At 45.5% G+C, this 22153-nt stretch overlaps 1 long non-coding RNA gene and 1 pseudogene across 1 annotated transcript in view; one reads left to right on the forward strand and one right to left on the reverse strand.

The window, feature by feature from the left end:
* Positions 1–2613, reverse strand: part of LOC141988384 (nuclear ubiquitous casein and cyclin-dependent kinase substrate 1-like) — a 74743-nt pseudogene extending 72130 nt beyond the window's left edge.
* LOC141990246 (uncharacterized) overlaps positions 1–22153 on the forward strand; it is a 148704-nt gene that overhangs the window by 114885 nt on the left and 11666 nt on the right. The gene's annotated exons all lie outside the window — the stretch shown is intronic.

A 22153-nucleotide genomic window follows, 5' to 3' on the forward strand; every position in this document is an offset into this window, starting at 1 on the left:
TGGGATGGTTTGTCCCTGTAACCTCAACAGGGATTCCTTGAAATACAGCCAGCTCTCCTGGACTCCTTTCCCCTTCATGTTAGTCCCCCAGGGGATCCTACCAATCTGCTCCCTGAGGGAGTCGAAGTCTGCTTTCCTAAAGTCCAGGGTCCGTATCCTGCTGCTTACCTTTCTTCCCTGTGTCAGGATCCTGAACTCGACCATCTCATGGTCACTACCTCCCAGATTCCCATCCACTTTTGCTTCCCCCACTAATTCTTCCCTGTTTGTGAGCAGCAGGTCAAGAAAAGCTCCCCCCCTAGTTGGCTTGTCTAGCACTTGCACCAGGAAATTGTCCCCTACGCTTTCCAAAAACTTCCTGGGTTGTCTATGCACCGCTGTATTGCTCTCCCAGCAAATATCAGGAAAATTAAAGTCACCCATGAGAACCAGGGCGTGCGATCTAGTAGCTTCTGCGAGTTGCTGGAAGAAAGCCTCATCCACCTCATCCCCCTGGTCCGGTGGTCTATAGCAGACTCCCACCACTACATCACTCTTATTACTCACACATATATTTGTGATGGGGCCACAACTGTTAAGCCAAAAGATTTTTCACTCATTGTTTTCCAACAATATTCTATAAATTACAGGCAAGCCAGAGATCATGTATCACCTTTCCTAGGACCTCTCTTGAGTCATGTTTTCTGTCACCAAGAAGTAATGTTTCAAAAGAAGAGCAGTGGACAGGGCAGCATTTTGGTGCATTTTACACAGCTGATTATGAAATACAAATAATGTTATGCTCTTGAGGTGTGTCTATTTTGTGTATGTATATTGAGGTAGCACCTAGAGGGACCAATGAAGATTGCAGAGTGTTGGGACTGACCACAAGTTGCCTTGGGCTGTTACAGCATGGTTTGGGGGGAGCTAGTAGTGAACTGGCTTTGACCCACCAAGCTGGCTTGCAGCCTCTCGACTGGGTAAACAAGTGAAGAGATAAGCGAGGACCAAGACTGTGAAGTGTGCGAATAGGAAGCAATAGTGTGTCCTGCCAGAGCCTGCTTGTGGGTGAATACGCTCCCCTGTTAGAAGGAGGTGATGATAAAACAGCTATGTGAATTGCCTCAGATGAAGAGTCTCACCTGTGGACCGTGGCCTTGTGGGTGCCCAGGAATTCCCCACTTTGAAGCAGCGCCTGCTACGAGCCCTCAAGGACAAGGCAGGAGGGTCCAGGACTGTCCGTAGCAGAAGGGGCGTAAGCATTGCTTGCTTGCTGGCTAGAAAGCATGTATTTAGTAATGCATGAAGGCTGGGAGGCTTATTATGCTTTGGCAATAAAACCAGTTATACTTATGCACCTGGCATGGCTTCACTGAGTGTGTCCCAGCCCCCACTTGGGACCGACACAAACCCCTTGCCCTGGGTGCTGTACGTACGTGTAAACTTGCAAGTTTACAGTCTCAGTGGAATGATGATCCCATTTAACAGATGGAAGTTGAGGGTTAGAAAGATTAAGTGAGTGGCCTCTGGTCACATAGGAAGTCTGTGTCAGTACTAGGATTAAATCCAAATCTCCCAAGGCCCACTTCTGTGCCTAAACCAAAGCACCATGCCTTCTGGTTTATCTACAATCTTCCAAGCAGGATGGCAATGCCACAGGTTATCTGATGAGAACCACAAAGTGGAGAGTGGGGACGCGCTTTGCTCCTTTCACTCCATGTACCTGCACGTAGCATCCATTTACTGAATTAACACATTCTCCTTGCTGGCACAGCTGTAGGGAAATCTCAGCTGAGCTAGGGCACAAAAATGCCTTGAACCTTTTTTCACTTATGAAAGGCAATTTCTGCTAGTGGAAATATGCCATTTTGCTTCACAAAGCTCTTTCTGCTGAGGAAGATTAAATTTATCGATGAAAATCAAGTTTTAGCTAGCGACAAATTCAGGGTTTTTTTGAGAGAGGTGAAAAGTGAAATTTCACGTTCCTAAAAGTGCTGTTCACTGCCAGAAATGGTGAAATATTCACAGACACAGCACCATTCTTCACATGAAAAGATCATTCTCACAGATCTGCCAGATTGGAGATGAGTTTTCTGTGAGGGCTAGCGATTTGGAATAAAAGCAACAAAAACTCTCCCTTAAAATGTTGCTAACAGAGCAGAAAAGTCCATTTAAAGAGGCACATAAAAGGCTATTTGAAGAAGCCAGTAGTCAAGGGCTTGCTACCTATAGAAAGCCACAAGAAATTCAAGATTTCTCTCTTATTACCTCCATATTGCCCCCACAGACCTGTGGTAATATACGACTAGAATGGGGAATGGAAACATGCTGATTTATAGATAAAACTCTGACCCATGATCTTAAATTTAGCACCTACCTCCTGATCCTTCCTTCTGTATATTTTCAGCATATTTAGGTTATAGATTATACTGAGAAATTGAGGCTATAAAGCACTCATAAGAAAATGTGTAGTTTAGTTTTCACCTGCTGAGAAGTTAAATATACTTCCCAATCCCTTTGTTTGCTTTGCAGCTCTGTCTGTTCAATCTCTTTACCTTGCAGAGGGATCTGAAGCTTAACACTTCCCAACTCAACAGGCAGACTCTCTGCCTTATGTTCCTCGGACACTGCCATGTCGCCAAAGTGTCTAGTATAGTTCAGTGCACGGTCAGAACCAACCTCTGCTTTCATTTTGGTCATGAAAACCCAAGTGTCACCTAAGGTGTTAAATGAAACAATATAATTATCAGCTTACGATTCCATTTCTTAAGCAACATTATTATCCAGTATTTCCTTTGTTAACTGGAGGGCAAGTTTTTTTCTAAACTCCGCTATCCCTTCAAACTGTATCAGCAGCTGCACCTAGAGCAGGGCTGCAGGCGCGGCCTTTCACTGCACCGGCTTCTTAGTCCCTTTGAATATTGGCTTCACCTTTTCGGAAGCAGCCACTGACAGGACCCATGGCTGTGAGGCAGGGGTCTGCACTTTCACAGGTTTATGATGACAAGAGCCTGCTAGCCGCTCGAACCCAGAGATATGTCAGCAGCAGTAGAGGTTATCAGAGCTGGGGTGGGGGGGGGTAACCCTCTTTCCTAGTTAAGAACAATTCTAAGCTTCACCTTCATTGTGGCAAAACATCAGGAAACCTCCTCATGGCAGCTGAGGTCTTGTCTATGCCACAGTTGGGCAGTAAATCCAGGCGCTCTCATTAGCAAGTCACCAAGCTAACTCCAGCTGCGCTGTCTCTTTCCGCAGAGTAGATATTTAGGGGTGGGATCTGGATGGATCCAGGGCACTTGCAACTCCCAAGGAGGTGCTCAGGAGTGAAGCCGGTGCCACCCCTCCCCAGCCTAGAGAAGAGATGTTCTGATTATGCTCCTGAGCGTAGATCTCCTAAATAGCAGCAACTAATGCCGTTATCATTTGTTCATCCGGTTGTTTCACATTAACAGAGCGGGTGGCTCATTGAGTAACAGCCTTAAAACCTTTAAAATAATCATGTGGTTAATTCTATTTAAACAGCTGAATAAGTTCTTTTTAGGAATGTTTGCTTCATTAGAATGAAATTGCACCCCCCCCCCCACTCCAGCGCAGACATCTGTGAGTCAAACAGCTGTCGCCTCATAAACTCAGGCAAGCAGCTCCTCCCCTGCAGAAGGACTCCAGAGCTGATGGTATGGGTGGGCTTTTAAAGGAATGTGTGTTTAATGACACACGCTAGTGCCAGAATGGCAGCTTGTATTCCTGGTGCTTATGGGAGTGATTCTATTTAAATAATGCAGCCCACTCTAATTAATGATCAAAGAGCATAAACAAAGATATTTTTAGTTAAGTGCTGTTTAGATTGGTGATTATACTTTGGATGGCAAATATATAAAAGGCCCTCTAAAGTATCTGTAACCTGCAGTTTGGATTATAACTTCTGAATCATTCTGAAAGTGAAAGGGTAAATTCTCTAATATAGGTTAGGACATTTTATGTCTCCCTGTGTGCATGATATTTCTTCTGTTAGAAATAGTTAGAGCCGGCTGTCCAGATAAATTAATCTGCACGAATCAGGCAGGGGCCTGTATGGATAGCAACTATTCATCTGGCTGGTTACAGTCTGACGCACTATCTAAGGTAGGGATATTAGAGACCCAAAAGCCCAGGTGCTGAAGAGAAAAGAGTGGCTCTCAGCTCAAGCTTCAAATCAGAAGTTCCAAGAAAGCTTCCTCCAGCCCCTGCTAGATCAGTCAAAGACTGGCTTTGTTCTACCAGGCTTTCTCTCGTTAACAGTTTCTCTTTCCCCATGGAAGGCTCGATCCCTCAGCCAGAGCTAAGAGCGACTGCCCTGAGCACATGCCCCTCTTACAGTGTCCTGGTGAAATGACCTTCTTCACGACAGCTGCGTCCAGCCACAGGGATTTCATTAGCGGGTTTTGACCTCTGCACCGATAGCTTTTAGTTGTGATCCTCCCTCTCCCCCCATCAGTAGCTGACTGGAGAGTATACACCCAAGCACGGCAAATCAATGCTTTGCTACCAGGGGGCTGGGGGATGGGCTATTTCTTTTGCAGATGACCAATGTGAATCTTGCCAGGGTGACAGTGACTGGAAGGAGTTAGGGCTCGATGCACAAAGGGACATCGGCGCTGCCGCGATCCACCAACCCCCCACTCAGCTGCTGCCAACATTTTTGCTGCAAAAGGTTCCTCCCCCCCCCACCCCGTTGCTGCCTCTGACTCACACCGATGTCCTTGTGAAACCCTCAGAGCAGATGTAGATAGGCAGGGTAGCACCTCTCTTGCCTGCAGGGCCCAATGCTAGGAGTGCTCAGAACACACCTAACAGCTGGGAGCGGGGCTGGTATTGCCCATGGCTCAGGTCGGGTGCTAACAGACCCGACTTCAATTCCCCCCTCTGCCTGCTGGGGAGAAGAGGCTTGAACAGGGGTCTGCCCGCTTTCAGGTGCCACTACCAGCCCCTGTACTGTAGAGTTATTCTCTCTCCTTTTCGGGCCCAATTAATACTGAATTATTTACACACCGTGGAGCAGCTTCAAGAAGAGAACTCTGCATCGGCCTGTCCTGCAGCCCCGGGGTTTGGGCACTCAGCTCAGAGCTAGCAGCAGCCTGTTCAAGTCCCTGCTTTCTGGGTGGGGAGGCGACTGACCAGATGCTCCCCACACTGCGGGGAATGCCTTAACCACCAAGCTGAGGGTTGTCAGGGTTGAGGGAAGAGGTTGATTTTGCCCTGGGAGCGTTGTTGTGCTGACATCATGCTGCCGGTCGGTTCCTTTGCTGGATTCCAGCCATAGTAGCCAGGTGGATGCGTGCATTTGTTCCTGTGTTGCCCTCATCCCTGTGGGTGGCGTGGGGTCCTTGCTGGTTTGCTGTAGGGAGCTGAGCCACCTGGGTTGTTCTCCAGAGATCTGCCTGACCCCCATTCCCTTCTCCGGGGCGCCGGAGGGCAGCCTGGGAATGGAAACCTGGTTTTGCTTTTGTAGAGCAAGTATTAGACAGGCTGTTTTCAGGCTTTTGCATTAGGGTTGGTCTTTCCCTCAGTTTCACACGGCCCCTGTCACTGGAGCATCCCATGCTACTCGGTGCCTAACGAGCCCAGCAGCCCAGCAGGAGCAGGGCTTTGCTTCTTTCCAAGGCTCTGGGCAGAGAAGCCTGATGTGTGTCGGTGCTTATCTCTAGACAGCACATTGGTGCTAAGGGAGGGTGTCAGGGTTCCCTCCCCACTCTGAACTCTGGGGTACAGATGTGGGGACCTGCATGAAAGAGCCTCTAAGCTTATTTCTACCAGCTTAGGTTAAAAACTTCCCCAAGGCACAAATCCTTCCTTGTCCTTGGACGGTATTCACTGCCACCACCACGTGAGTTAGGCACAGATTCAGGAAAAGGATGACTTGGAGTTCCTGTTCCCTAAAATATCCCCCCAAGCCCCTTCACCACCTTTCCTAGGGAGGCTTGAGAATAATCTACCAACCAAATAGGTAAACCAGATTCTTAAAAAACAGAACTTTATTATAGAGAAAAAAAGTAAAAGCAGCACCTCTGTAAAATCAGGATGGAAGGTAACTTTACAGGGTAATCCGATTCAAAACACAGAGGATTCTCCTCGAGGCAAAACTTTAAAGTTACAAAAAATAGGGATAAACCTCCCTCTTAGCACAGGGAAAATTCACAAGTTAAAAACAAAAGATAATCTAACTCACCTTGCTTTATTTACTTACTCTTTTTGCAATATTGGGACTCATTTTAGGATGATTTTAGGAGAAGGAGTTTTCTCACCTGATGCGTCTCTGCTTCCCCAGAGAACACACAAACAAAGAGCACAAACAGAGTCTCCCCCCCGCCAGCTTTGAAAGTATCTTCTTTCCCCATTGATCCTTTTGGTCAGGTGCCAAGCAGGTTATTTGAGCTTCTTAACCCCTTACAGGTAAGGAGGAATTCTAGGCTACCCTTAACTGTATGGTTATGACAGAGGGCTACACCAAGAAGGTGTGTTTTAAGCCTTGGTTTGAGCAACTGAGCCCAAGCCTGGGCTTGGGTTGACTTCGTTCACAGCGTCCCTGGGAACTCCCATGAGAGAGGGGGAGTATTGGGTGGTGACCTGATCTCTGGCCTTCTCACACCTATCATGGCTTCCGCGTCTGAGTGGTCAATTGGAAACTGCTGCCCATTATGACCAGGCAAGGCAGGAGTGGGACAGTGCCCAGTGGGTGGGATGCATGTTTTCATGTGAGGGCAGTGCATGAAGTGCGTAGCTAGGCGGCCTACCTAGCACCTGGTGCGCAGATGGCACATGAAGAGAGTCCCCCACGTGTCATAGAGGGATTGGCTTGTTTGTCGGGGGACGTGGTTTTTGTTATGCCCAATGCGCTCTGTTCTGCAGCCTGCAACTTGGGTTCCCAGCTGCAGCACCTGCTAATGGAAGCTAAGGGGATGGCAGAACATTGCGGGCTCTGAGGATCAGCAAGGTGAGATCCGTGATCGCTGGGGATACTGGTTTGGGGCAGCGAGTTGGAAACAGGCTGTTAGCGAATAGAACAGCAGCTGCCTGTCATTTATCTGCACTTCTGGTCTCACTATTGGCTTCATCTCAGGATGCAGTAGTGAGAATAGATTCTCCTTCAGCTCGTGTTTAGTGCACAAACGGTCACTCTCATGAATCCATGAGCCATGGTCTGATGACAGTTGCAGCATGCGCTCCTGTCTCCATTACCATGGCGTGTGGGCTGACTGCAAACCCTGTGTTGGTGCAGCTTATTGAGACCTGGTACTCAGTTAAGCACAAGCCCAGCAGGAGCTAAGGAGCATTTTTGCATCTGGTCTCAGGCTTAGAAGGCCAGCCCCCAGGAGAGATTCATGTGAGTGGAAGTGTGTTGGGTCCCCTCAGCCTACGACTAACGGAAATGAGTGCACAAGCTCCAGCAGAGTGGACAGAGCGGGTCTGGAGTTTGGAGCAACTGCTATTCATTCCACAACCATCCTCATTTAAAAAACTGGCAATAATCCCCAACTCATTCAGCAATGGCCACCTCTCTGCACTATCTGCAGGGCAATGATCTGAAGGATGGGGAGCAAAGGCTGGCAAGTTTCAGCCTGTAAGTATAGGTGCATCCTTGACACACACATTTTATTGTATTTTTTATAACCTATTTCAGAGATGCCTATAGCCCGGCGTAGACTGTAGGAATCCAAAATAAAGAAATTATATAGATCTACATTAATAACTTCTTCAAGGTGCAACCCTGTTGCTAATTGCCTGAGGTGAGAGGAAAACCTGCAGGTAGCTATTTCTTTGCCAGTGAGGGGGTTTCTGGTACCTCCTCTGAAGCGTTCCATGTTGGTGACTCTCAGAGACAGGATGCTGGGCCTGATCCAGCCTGGACTCAGTCATGGTGACCAGTGCTCAACGGGGCCCAGCAGGAGCACCGGGCTGGCAGACACAACACAGCAGGAACCAATAAGTCTGGGCTCTGGGCAATGTGCTCATTGCAGGGTGGGGCCAGTGGGGCTCTGGAGTCAGTGCATGCTAGGTGCTGCTTTGTGATGGTGGCTATTCTAGCTGTGACATCACAACCCAGGTGAATGCTGGGAAGCGGTAGCTGGGAGCCTTGATGTGGGTGGGGCAGGATGTGAAATTGAGGATAAAGAACTCTTCTGTGAGTGTCTTGGTAATGAAATATTGTCAGGTCAGCTCAGAGATGACACATGTACGCCCCTGGGTTTGCCATAGGAGATTACCAAAGGGCAGTGTTCTCTAAGCAAGGCGGCTCCCGCGCTGGGCTCAGGAAATGCAGTGGCTTGCCTGGATGCTCTACACATGATTACTTTCAGCAGGTTAAGGGCCAGAACGATAATAACTCCTGAGGGAGCCTTCTTTGTGACACAGTCCTAATGTGGGAGGTGAGAACATATCGATGTGCTGACAGTGCACTCCAGCATCACTGCTCCCACCTTCGGCTTCTGTTATTAAAGAGAATAATCACCGGGAGATGCTGCTGCTTTTGACTTTGCTGAACTTAGCCCTGCAACAGACTATACTGCAACGCTTCTCTCCTCGCCCCCTGTGCCTGTTGGAAACATGACTGCTGGTCCTATACCCAGAGAAACAACCCCAGGAGTTAACATTCCTGTTTGGTCGCCAAGTATATTCAGACTTTGTTTTATTTTTTGCTATGTCTTAATGTCAATCAGTATGGGGACTGGTGTGTGTGTGTGAGAGAGAGAGAGAGAGAGAGAGAGAGAGTGAGTGAATGAGTGTGTGTGTGTTTCTCGCCTCATTAGCACTACAAAAGTGGTTTCCACCCCTTTCTGTCAACTGTTGAGAATATCTCACTTCCACCTGAACTGAATTGGCTCATTAGCACTGACCATCCCCCATCATTTGGTAAGGCAACTCCCATCTTTTCATATGCTGTATATTTATACCTCCCTACTGTATGTTCCACTCCATGCATCTGATGAAGTGGGTTTTAGCCCATGAAAGCTTATGCCCAAATAAATGTGTTAGTCTCTAAAGTGCCACAAGGACTCCTCATTGTTTTTGCTGATACAGACTAACACGGCTACCACTCTAAAACCTGTTTAAATAATTATGATCTGCAAATAATTTGTGGACAGGCAGCATTAAATACTTGAAATTGCTATTTTCAGCTGCATTAGGTCCTGATCCTGCAACCCCTCATGCAGTTGCTTAACTTTTCTTCGGTGAGTAGCTCCATTGAAATTAATGAGACTACTCATGGTAGTAAAATAAAATAAGTATGTAAAGTATTGTTCATGCTGATTGTACCCACAGGCCACATGCAACTCTTAGAATTACTGTTCTTCTGCACATTTCCACTTTTGGAAAACTAGAAATCAATTTTTCCAAGTATCTCCAATATTTATTTAAAATTCACTGTGTCGGTGAACATTCCTGCTTGTAACATTGTTTCTTAAAATGTGCATGGAAAAGGAACACACAAGGACTGCAAGCAGAGTACAGGAAAATTTTGTTTAAACTTCCCTGGAAATTGTCTGTAGAATTGTCCCTCCTGGATTCATCTCTTGCAGCTATGTTGAATACTGCAGTTTCAAGGCACATCTTAAATGAGATACATAAAGGCTTAGAAAGGAATAAAAAAAGAAAACACTTACAAACAATGCCTATCGAAAGGTGAAAAGCTGATACAAAGATCTCCCCTCTTGTCTGAGAAGTCAGAGAAGTGATGGGAAATATTATTAGTGGAGGTGGTTGAAAATTTCCCAGTGGAAAGTTTTTACCCTCAGAAATCACCATATTGTTGAAGTTGAAACATGCTGCTGGAATGTGCCTATTTTCACAAACTTTCATTTAGAAGAAAAATTAAATGAAGCATTTCAATCAGGGTGAAACAGAATGTTTCACTTTTTCTTTCAAATGTGGCTTTTCAGTTAGAAATGTGTGTTATTATACAGTATATTTAAACTGGTAAAGGCAAATTTATTCCTCAGGTTCCGACAGGAAAAAGAAGACACTCCTAACACGAGATACACTCGGGTGGTGTGAATTAAGGCTCCGACTTGAAGCCTTTTAAAGTCAATAGGAGATTTGCCATTTATTTCAATGTATTTTTGGATTAGGCCTCTAGTGAGAAACTAAGATGGCTGCAGGAAAAGTGGACGGCAGCGAATTCCATGCCAGTCATGTTCAGCTCTAGAACTATGCAGCCTTTTTCCCCCTTTAACAGTGCAGCTGGATGAGACAACTTAATTTAGCATCACAGTGGTCTAGTTACTAGTTTAAATTTGACAGGAAATGAGTTATTACAGCATTTTCAAAGGGGGAACGTGTTTTTTGGAAAGATTGCACAGACCTGAGCAATTCAAATATAATGACATGGATAGAAGGTATTGTCCGGAGCATGTTACAATCATCGTCCTGAAGTTTGCAATGAGCAAGACTGTTAGGAGACGGATGTGAGCAGACAGTTTCATAGAGTTGTCAGTTCAGGGACAGACTCATCTTTAACTCGACTGAATAACTGTCTGTTTTCTGAGATTTACTGAGAGCAGGCACCTGCGGTGGCAGATTTTTAGCTTTTCCAGCACATCCAGTTGCCATATCTATAGTGTCAGCTAATTGAGCTCCAAAGAACTTCTCTTCATCCTTCTCCAGGTTCTGCTTAATTGCACTCCAAAACAAAACCTTGTTTGGGGTCCTGCATACATGACAAAATAGCCAGTTTGCATCCATTGGTCTCCATCCTGACACTTGAGCCACTGGCTCTAGCTCTAAGAAAGTCTAACAAACGCACAAGGGTTAATTGTAAGCTCTTTGGGGCACGGATTCTATTTTTGTGTAATCTGTAATACTTAACACAGTGTCAGAGATAACGCATCTGATAGCACATATCACAACACTCAGAATAAAAACTATGGGCTTGTTTCAGCATTGCAAGCTTGCAGTTTCACACCAGTGCTGCTCCTTTGATATAAGTGAAAAACGGTTAAAACTTAGGTGGTGGGTCAGACCCCTAATTTACAGGACTATAGTTGGACTTGGGCTTAATTTAATAAGCCAATATTGGTATTAGTATCACAGGCAGATGATGTGCTTTATATAATCAGCATCTTGAGAAGTTGCTTCGGGAAATTATCGGTATTATACATGAATTTCCATCTTTGAGGCTATGAAATACATTGGATAAAACCATAGAATCATACAATCATAGAATATCAGGGTTGGAAGGGACCTCAGGAGGTCATCTAGTCCAACCCCCTGCTCAAAGCAGGACCGGTCCCCAATAAAATCATCCCAGCCAGGGCTTTGTCAAGCCTGACCTTAAAAAGTTCTAAGGAAGGAGATTCCACCACCTCCCTAGGTAACACATGCCAGTGTTTCACCACCCTCCTAGTGAAAAAGTTTTTCCTAATATCCAGCCTAAATCTCCCCCACTGCAACTTGAGACCATTACTCCTTGTCCTGTCATCCGCTGCCACTGAGAATAGTCTATAACCATCCTCTTTGTAACCACCTTTCAGGTAGTTGAAAGCAGCTATCAAATCTCCCCTCATTCTTCTCTTCTGTAGACTAAACAATCCCAGTTCCCTCAGCCTCTCCTCATAAGTCATGTGTTCCAGTCCCCTAATCATTTTTGTTGCCCTCTGCTGGACACTTTCCAATTTCTTCGCATCCTTCTTGTAGCATGGGGCCCAAAACTGGACACAGTACTCCAGATGAGGACTCACCAATGTTGAATAGAGGGAAACGATCACGTCCCTCGATCTGCTGGCAAGGCCCCTACTTATACAGCCCAAAATGCCATTGGCCTTCTTGACAACAAGGGCACACTGTTGACTCATATCCAGCTTCTCGTCCACTGTCACCCCTAGGTCCTTTTCTCCAGAACTGCTGCCGAGCCATTCGGTCCCTAGTCTGTAGCGGTGCATTGGATTCTTCCGTCCTAAGTGCAGGACTCTGCACTTGTCCTTGTTGAACCTCATCAGATTTCTTTTGGCCCAATCCTCCAATTTGTCTAGGTCCCTCTGTATCCTATCCCTGTCCTCCAGCATATCTACCTGTCCTCCCATAGAATCATAGAATCATAGAATATCAGGGTTGGAAGGGACCCCAGAAGGTCATCTAATCCAACCCCCTGCTCGAAGCAGGACCAATTCCCAGTTAAATCATCCCAGCCAGGGCTTTGTCAAGCCTGACCTTAAAAACCTCTAAGGAAGGAGATTCTACCACCTCCCTAGGTAACGCATTCCAGTGTTTCACCACCCTCTTAGTGAAAAAGTTTTTCCTAATATCCAATCTAAACCTCCCCCATTGCAACTTGAGACCATTACTCCTCGTTCTGTCATCTGCTACCATTGAGAACAGTCTAGAGCCATCCTCTTTGGAACCCCCTTTCAGGTAGTTGAAAGCAGCTATCAAATCCCCCCTCATTCTTCTCTTCTGCAGACTAAACAATCCCAGCTCCCTCAGCCTCTCTTCATAAGTCATGTGCTCTAGACCCCTAATCATTTTTGTTGCCCTTCGCTGGACTCTCTCCAATTTATCCACATCCTTCTTGTAGTGTGGGGCCCAAAACTGGACACAGTACTCCAGACGAGGCCTCACCAGTGTCGAATAGAGGGGAACGATCACGTCCCTCGATCTGCTGGCTATGCCCCTACTTATACATCCCAAAATGCCATTGGCCTTCTTGGCAACAAGGGCACACTGTTGACTCATATCCAGCTTCTTGTCCACTGTCACCCCTAGGTCCTTTTCTGCAGAACTGCTGCCTAGCCATTCGGTCCCTAGTCTGTAGCGGTGCATTGGATTCTTCCATCCTAAGTGCAGGACCCTGCACTTATCCTTATTGAACCTCATCAGATTTCTTTTGGCCCAATCCTCCAATTTGTCTAGGTCCTTCTGTATCCTATCCCTCCCCTCCAGCGTATCTACCACTCCTCCCAGTTTAGTATCATCCGCAAATTTGCTGAGAGTGCAATCCACACCATCCTCCAGATCATTTATGAAGATATTGAACAAAACCGGCCCCAGGACCGACCCCTGGGGCACACCACTTGACACCGGCTGCCAACTAGACATGGAGCCATTGATCACTACCCGTTGAGCCCGACAATCTAGCCAGCTTTCTACCCACCTTATAGTGCATTCATCCAGCCCATACTTCCTTAACTTGCTGACAAGAATACTGTGGGAGACGGTGTCAAAAGCTTTGCTAAAGTCAAGAAACAATACATCCACTGCTTTCCCTTCATCCACAGAACCAGTAATCTCATCATAGAAGGCGATTAGATTAGTCAGGCATGACCTTCCCTTGGTGAACCCATGCTGACTGTTCCTGATCACTTTTCCCAGTTTAGTGTCATCTGCAAACTTGCTGAGGGTGCAATCCACACCATCCTCCAGATCATTTATGAAGATATTGAACAAAACCGGCCCCAGGACCAACCCTTGGGGCACTCCGCTTGATAGCGACTGCCAACTAGACATGGAGCCATTGATCACTACCCGTTGAGCCCGACAATCTAGCCAATTTTCTACCCAATTTTCTACCCTTATAGTGCATTCATCCAGCCCATACTTCTTTAACTTGCTGACAAGAATACTGTGGGAGACCGTGTCAAAAGCTTTGCTAAAGTCAAGGAACACCACGTCCACTGCTTTCCCCTCCTCCACAGAGCCAGTTATCTCATCATAGAAGGCAATTAGATTAGTCAGGCATGACTTGCCCTTGGTGAATCCATGCTGACTGTTCCCGATCACTTTACTCTCATCTAAGTGCTTCAGAATTGATTCCTTGAGGAATCTCTCCATGATTTCTTGAGGAACCTGCTCCATGATTTTTCCAGGGACTGAGGTGAGGCTGACTGGCCCGTAGTTCCCAGGATCCTCCTCCTTCCCTTTTTTAAAGATGGGCACTACATTAGCCTTTTTCCAGTCATCTGGGACTTCCCCCAATCGCCATGAGTTTTCAAAGATAATGGACAATGGCTCTGCAATCATATCCACCAACTCCTTTAGCACTCTCGGATGCAATGCATCCGGCCCCATGGACTTGTGCACGTCCAGCTTTTCTAAATAGTCCCGAACCACTTCTTTCTCCACAGAGGGCTGGTCACCTCCTCCCCACGCTGTGCTGCCCAGTGCAGTAGTCTGGGAGCTGACCTTGTTCGTGAAGACAGAGGCAAAAAAAGCATTGAGTACATTAGCTTTTTCCACATCCTCTGTCACGAGGTTGCCTCCCTCATTGAGTAAGGGGCCCACCCTTTCCTTGACTTTCTTCTCGTTGCCAACATACCTGAAGAAACCTTTCTTGTTACTCTTAACATCTCTTGCTAGCTGCAACTCCAGGTGTGATTTGGCCTTCCTGATTTCACTCCTGCATGCCCGAGCAATATTTTTATACTCATCCCTGGTCATTTGTCCAATCTTCCACTTCTTGTAAGCTTCTTTTTTGTGTTTAAGATCAGCAAGGATTTCACTGTTAAGCCAAGCTGGCCGCCTGCCATATTTACTATTTTTTCTACACATCGGGATGGTTTGCCCCTGTGACGTCAGTAAGGATTCTTTAAAATACAGCCAGCTCTCCTGGACTCCTTTCCCCCTCATGTTATTCTCCCAGGGGATCTTGCCCATCAGTTCCCTGAGGGAGTCAAAGTCTGCTTTTCTGAAGTCCAGGGTCTGTATTCTGCTGCTCTCCTTTCCTCCTTGTGTCAGGATCCTGAACTTGACCATCTCATGGTCACTGACTCCCAGGTTCCCATCCACTTTTGCTTCCCCTACTAATTCTTCCTGGTTTGTGAGCAGCAGGTCAAGAAGAGCTCTGCCCCTAGTTGGTTCCTCCAGCACTTGCACCAGGAAATTGTCCCCTACATTTTCCAAAAACTTCCTGGATTGTCTGTGCCACGCTGTATTGCTCTCCCAGCAGATATCAGGGTGACTGAAGTCTCCCATGAGAACCAGGGCCTGCGATCTAGTAACTTCCATGAGTTGCCGGAAGAAAGCCTCGTTTATTCCAGTATGAACTGCCACAAAGATGAGAGAGCCTAACTTTATCCCACTCAATAGACCACAAGTCAAGTATATTGACATAAATGAACCTCAGAAATTAAGGACATGACGTTTCCTCATGTTAGGTCAAGTAAATAGCAGAATAGTAGCAATCTGGAGAGAAAAGTGGAATCGCATTTCTAAACCTCAAAACATGCCAATCACCATGCAGTGTGAAGTATGCCAAAAACCTGGGATATTCCCTGAAGAAGTGCCCTTTCAGCTAAGTTTACGACACTAAGTGGCCCATCAACAGTTTAGACAACAGTAAAAAGGACCCAAATAGCTATGTAATGAGACACTTGGTAACGTTCTGTCAGGAGATGCTCATGAAAAGAAAGACCCCAATGAAGCAGAGGTCAGCCTTGCTTTTATTTGATAACCTTCACATCACTGGAGGTGATCAAATTCTGAGATGTTGTGAGAATTCATGATTAAAGGGCATGTAACTGATGTGCTTTGCAAGCTGTGCTTGCCTGGAGAACTCAGACCCATAAACACACTTTCTAATAAACCTTTTTCTTAGGTATTTAGAAATCAGTTTACAGCTCCTAACACAGCCTCAAGCCTGTCATTTAGGGCCCATTTGAGGAATCATTACCACACACTGGAGAGCATTTACTCAACTGAGAAGACCCAACAAGGTCTTTTAAATTCTTAAGAGAATTCTATACAAACAGGTATCCAGCCCTATGAATTTAAATTCAGGTTGGTTTAGAGTTGGTCAAAATATTGATTATTATTAATAATATTCCTTACAAAGTACCTCATTTTCTAGGAATGTCTGTTATTTGTAAGTATTTGTCAAATAGTATACATAATGTGTACTATCTTTGGGTTGTTTATGAATTACTCTCATTGACTATAAATTATTAATTCATAGAATCATAGAAGATTAGAGTTGGAATAGACCTCAGGAGGTCATCTAGTCCACCCTGCTCAAAGCAGGTGCAACTCCAAATAAATCATCCCAGCCAGGGTTTTGCCAAGCTGTGCCTTAAAAACCTCTAAGGAAGGAGATTCCACCACCTCTCTGAGGAACGCATTCCAGTGTTTCATCACCCTCCTAGTAAAGTAGTTTTTCCTCATATCCAACCTAAACCTCCCCCACTGCAACTTGAGACCATGGCTCGTCGTTCTGTCATCTGCCACCACTGAGAACAGCCTAGCTCCATCCTCTGTGGAACCCCCCTTCAGGGAGTTGAAGGCTGCTATCAAATCCCCCCTCACTCTTCTCTTCTGCACACTAAACAATCCCAGTTCCCTCAGCCTCTCCTCATAAGTCATGTGCCCCAGACCCCTAATAATTGTCGTTGCCCTCCGCTGGACTCTCTCCAATTTGGCTACATCCTTTCTGTAGTGGGGGGACCAAAACTGGATGCAGTACTCCAGGTGTGGCCTCACCAGTGCCAAATAGAGGGGAATAATCACTTTCCTCGATCTGCTGGCAGTGCTCCTACTAATGCAGCCCAGTATGCCGTTGGTCTTCTTGGCAACAAGGGCACACGGCTGACTCATATCCAGCTTCTCATCCTTTGTAGTCCCCAGGTCCTTTTCTGCAGAACTGCTGCTTAGCCACTCAGTCCCCACCCTGTAGCAGTGCATGGGATTCTTCCCTCCTAAATGCAGGACCCTGCACTTGTCCTTGTTGAACCTCATCAGATTTCTTTTGTCCCAATCCTCCAATGTGTCTAGGTCACTCTGGACCCTATCCCTGCCCTCCAGCGTATCTACCTCTCCCCTACTACTACTAACCCTAAGCTTCGTTTCATCCTTGAACTTGCTGAGGCTGCAATCCATCCCATCCTCCAGATCATTAATGAAGATGTTGAACAAAACTGGCCACAGGACTGACCCCTGGGGCACTCCAATTGATACCGGCTGCCAACTAGACATCAATTCGTTGATCACTTCCCGTTGAGCCCGACGATCTAGCCAGATTTCTATCCACCTTATAGTCCATTCATCCAGCCCATACTTCTTTAACTTGCTGGCAAGAATACTGTGAGAGACCGTGTCAAAAGCTTTGCTAAAGTCAAGATATATCACATCCGCCACTTTCCCCATATCCACAGAGCCAGTTATCTCATCATAGAAGCCAATCAGGTTGGTCAGACCTGCCCTTGGTAAATCTATGTTGATGGTTCCTGATCACCTTCCTCTCCTCCAAGTGCTTCAAATGGATTCCTTGAGGACCTGCTCCATGATTTTTCTAGGGACTGAGGTGAGGCTGACCAGTCTGTATGCTCCAGAGTCTCCTTCTTCACCTTTTTTAAAGATGGGCACTATATTTGCCTTTTTCCAATAATCTGGGACCTCCCCTGATCGCCATGAGTCCTCAAAGATAATGGCCAGTGGCTCTGCAATCACATCAGCCAACTCCTTCAGCACCCTTGGATGCAACGCATCCGGCCCCATGGACTTGTGCATGTCCAGCTTTTCTAATAGTGTTGCGTGATTGGCTACATAAGACACATGGTATTATTTCTGTTCACTGATTGACTAACAATTTTAAAAGCTACAGAATAACTAACAAGAAACATATCTTTGGTACAAATTTTCAGATAAATAATTACATGATAAAATTCTTAAAACTGGAAGCTGCCCAAATATTTGTGAATAATCATAGTGAGATTTAATTTTTGGAACTTTAATTGACATAATTATTTGAAAATCAGTTATTTTCTAACTATTCAGCCAGCTCTAGCTCTAATGACAATAAAGATATGCCCCCAATTACTGCATTTTGAGAGCTTACGCAATATTGGGGAAAATCTGTTGTCACTGATTAGTTTTACCAGACCTGAGAACTGTGTGGCAGAGATATACCAGGATCCACACTAAAGTAAATTTGCTTGAACTATTTTGCCCTATTAAAGTACCATTTATATCAGAAGACTACAGAACTTTCACTTAATACACTGCCTCTTATCTCTGCATGAATAAAATCTCTAGCCCCAGAGCTTGTCAGAAATGTAGGTCCCATGTGCTGGCCTGTGTTCCCAAAATTAGGAATGTCCATACATCCAGTTAACTGGGATAAAGGTCTCTACAGTGCCCCGTGCCCACATCAGTCCATGTCTGATGGTCATATGGGGTTATACATATAAATGACTGTCTGCTTGAGCAATTTGCTTTGCTGTCAGAATTATTAATAGCCCGACAATTCATTCCTTACAATGGGCTGGTACCAGTTGCTCCACTGCGGACAGAAGTGCTGCAAAATGTGGAACGGTAAAAAAAAAAGGGCTTTGTGTGTTCTGCACAAAATAACTATTTATGGTACTATGGTGTGATATTGGACTGGTTTCTCCTGCAAAAGGGGTTGGAGACTCCTCAGGTTTCACTCCTGAACCTTTGTCCCTGTCCGGCTGTTGGAGAGCGGGGTTTGCCAGCACTCCACCACCCCAGAATATGTAGGTGGTTTCACCCCAAAAACCAGCAGACCCTGAGAAAAGAAGGCTGAAAAGGGACTGATAACAGCCCTTCACATGTGAAGACTATTATAAAGAGGACAGTGATAAATTGTTCTCCAAGTCCGCTGAAAATAGGACAAGAAGTAATGGGTTTAATCTGCAGCAAGGGAGATTTAGGTTACATATTAGGAAAAACTTTCTAACTCTAAGGGTAGTTACACTCTGGGATAGGCTTCTGAGGGAGTCTGAGAGTCCCCATCATTGAAGGTTTTTATGAACAGGCTGGACAAACACCTGGCAGGGAGGGTCTAGGGTTACTTGGTCCTGTTTCAGTGCAGGAGGCTCGACTTGATGACCTCTCAATGTCTCTTCCAGCCCAGCAGTTCTGTCGTTCTATGAAGATGGAAAAGTAAAGTTCTGACTGTAATAAAATGACTCCAACTTTTCCTGGCTCTTTACTTGTTTCCAAGATGACAAATAGGTTTAATTCCAAAGCTCTCTAGGAAACCTCTTCAATATTTAAACGAATCTCCTAGGGGAACTTTGCAAATGTAAATCTCCTTCCCCCCCGTATCAGCGGTGAACAACCCATTGAATTAAAATAAATGATGATTCAAATGTCAGAAAATGTTTGGTTATTAAAAACTCATCAAATGCAGGTTGTTGGAATGAATGTTACTGAATCTGACACCATTTCAAAGGCTTTGAAACCAGCAAGCAGCCCATATTTTAACAACCACGGAACTCTTGGTTAGTAGGGTTACAGAAAAAGCTTGTGTATCAGGGCTGGACTTTTGTGTGCTGATGTCACCCCCGCTCCTGTGCATGAGCAAACCGGGTCATATCAGCCGCTGGTGTAAGTCAGCGTTGCCTCCTTTCAATCATCTGCATCTTATTTCTTCCAGGTTTCAGAATAACAGCCGTGTTAGTCTGTATTCGCTAAAAGAAAAGGAGGACTTGTGGCACCTTAGAGACTAACCAATTTATTTGAGCATAAGCTTTCGTGAGCTGCATCTGATGAAGTGAGCTGTAGCTCACGAAAGCTTATGCTCAAATAAATTGGTTAGTCTCTAAGGTGCCACAAGTCCTCCTTTTCTTATTTCTTCCAGTAAATTAAGATTAAGACCAAGACCAGGAAAGTGAGAACCTCTGATAGGCTACTATATGAAACAAACCTAAGTGAGTCCATCAGCAACATAGGCTAAAACATGTAACACTGCCACTTGGACATTTTCAGAACCTCCCGTTGTACTCATAAGAACATAAGAACAGCCACACCTCAATCTGGACAGTTCCTCAGATTTGTCCCCTAAAAAGAATGGCTCAGGTTTGGGAATCTCCCTCAGATCCTCAGCTGTGAAGACTGATGCAGAGAATTCACTGAGTTTCTCCACAATGACCGTATCGTCCTTGAGTGCTCCTTTAGCACCTCCATCGTCCAGTGGCTGCATTGGTTGTTTAGCAGGGTCCCTGCTTCTGAAGTACTTAAAAAATGTTTTGCTCTTACTTTGGGTCTTTGGCCAGCTGTTCTTCAAATTCTTTTTTGGCCTTCCTAATTATATTTTTACACTTCATTTGCCAGAGTTTATGCTCCTTTCTATTTTCCTCACTAGGATTTAACTTCCACTTTTTAAACGATGCCTTTTTGCTTCTCACTGCTTCTTTTACTTTATTGTTTAGCCATGGTGGTGCTTTTTGGGTTCTTTTATTATGTTTTTTTTTTATTTGGGGTATACATTTAAGGTGAACCTCTATTATGGTGTCTTTAAAAAGTTTCCATGCAGCTTGCAGGGATTTCACTTTTTGTGCTGGGCCTTTTAATTTCTGTTTAACTACCCTCCTCATTTTTGTGTAGTTCCCCTTTCTGAAATTAAATGCTACAGTTCTGGGCTGCTGTGGTGTTTCCCCTGTCACATGGATGTTAAATTTAATTATATTATGGTCACTATTACCAAGCAGTCCAGCCATATTCACCTCTTGGACCAGATCCTGTGCTCCACTTAGGACTAAATCAAGAACTGCCTCTCCTTTTGTGGGTTCCAGGACTAGCTGCTCCAAGAAGCAGGCATTTAAGGTGTCAAGAAACTTTATCTCTGCATCCTGTCCTGAGGAGACCTGTACCCCGTCAATATGGAGAGAGTTGAAATCCCCCATTTATTATTGAGTTTTTTTATTTTAATAGCCTCTCTAATGTCCCTGAGCATTTCCCAGTCACTATCACCATCCTGGTCAGGTGGTCGGTAACATATCCCTACTGCTATATTCTTATTACTCAAGCATGGAATTACTATCCCTAGAGATTCTATGGCACAGTTTGGTTCATTTAAGATTTTTACTTCATTTGATTCTACACTTTCTTTCACATATAGCGCCACTCCCCCACCAGCACGACCTGTTCTGTCCTTCTGATATATTTTGTACCCTGGTATTACTGTGTCCCATTGATTATCCGCATTCCACCAAATTTCTGTGATGCCTATTACATCAATATCCCCACGTAATACTAGGCACTGTAGTTCATCCATCTTATTATTTAGACTCCTAGCATTAGTACATAAGCACTTTAAAAACTTGTCACTTATTAGCTGTCTACCATTACATGATGTAATTGAATGGGATGTTTTTCATTATCCCTAGCCTGTTTCTTGCTTGCATATTTATACCTGCCTCTGGAAATTTCCGCTACATGCCTCCGACGAAGTGGGTATTCAGCCACGAAAGCTCCTGCTCCAGTATGTCTGTTAGTCTATAAGGTTCCACGGGACTCTTTGCTGCTTTCATTAGACTGTTTCTCATCAGAGCCTACCTGTATTTTATCATCTTCCATCCTCTCCTCCTTACTAGGACATAGAGAATCTCCATTAATAGATCCTCCCCTAAGGGATGTCTCTGTCTGAACCACGTGCTCCTCCGCACCTGTCGGCTTTCCCCCAAGCCCTGAGTTTAAAAACTGCTCTATGACCTTTTTAATGTTAAGTGCCAGCAATCTGGTTCCATTCTGATTTAGGTGGAGCCCATCCTTCCCGTATAGAGTCTCCTTTTCCCAAAGCTTTTCCCCAGTTCCTAATAAATCTAAACCCCTCCTCCCTACACCACCGTCTCATCACGCATTGAGACCCTGCAGTTCTGCCTGTCTAACCGGCCCTGCGCGTGGAACTGGAAGCATGTCAGAGAATGCTACCATGGAGGTCCTGGACTTCAGTCTCTTCCCTAGCAGCCTAAATTTAGCTTCCAGGGCCTCTCTCCTCTCCTTCCCTGTGTCATTGGTACTTACTTGTACGACGACCACCGGCTCCTCCCCAGCACTACACATAAGTCTGTGTAGATGTCTCAAGAAATCTGCAACCTTCACACCAGGCAGGCAAGTCACCATGCAGTTCTCCTGGTCATTGCAAACCCAGCTCTCCATTTCTAATGATCAAATTTCCCATTACTAACAACTGTCTCTTCCCAATAACTGGAGTTCCCTCCCCTGGAGAGGTATCCTCAGTTCATGAGGATACCACCATATCATCTGGAAGGAGGGTCCCGACTATGGGATCGTTTCCCTCTGCTCCAGTTGAATGTTCTCCTTGCCTGAGACTTTCATCCTCCTCAACAGCACAGAGGCTGTCAGATGGGGGCTGGGACCGTTCTGCTGTGTCCTGGAAAGTCTCATCTGTGTACCTCTCTGTCTCCCTCAGTTCCTCCAGCTCAGCCAGCCTGGTCTCCAAAGCCCGTACACG

Source organism: Natator depressus, chromosome 6 (genome assembly GCF_965152275.1).
Source record: "Natator depressus isolate rNatDep1 chromosome 6, rNatDep2.hap1, whole genome shotgun sequence".
Lineage (NCBI taxonomy): Eukaryota > Metazoa > Chordata > Testudines > Cheloniidae > Natator > Natator depressus.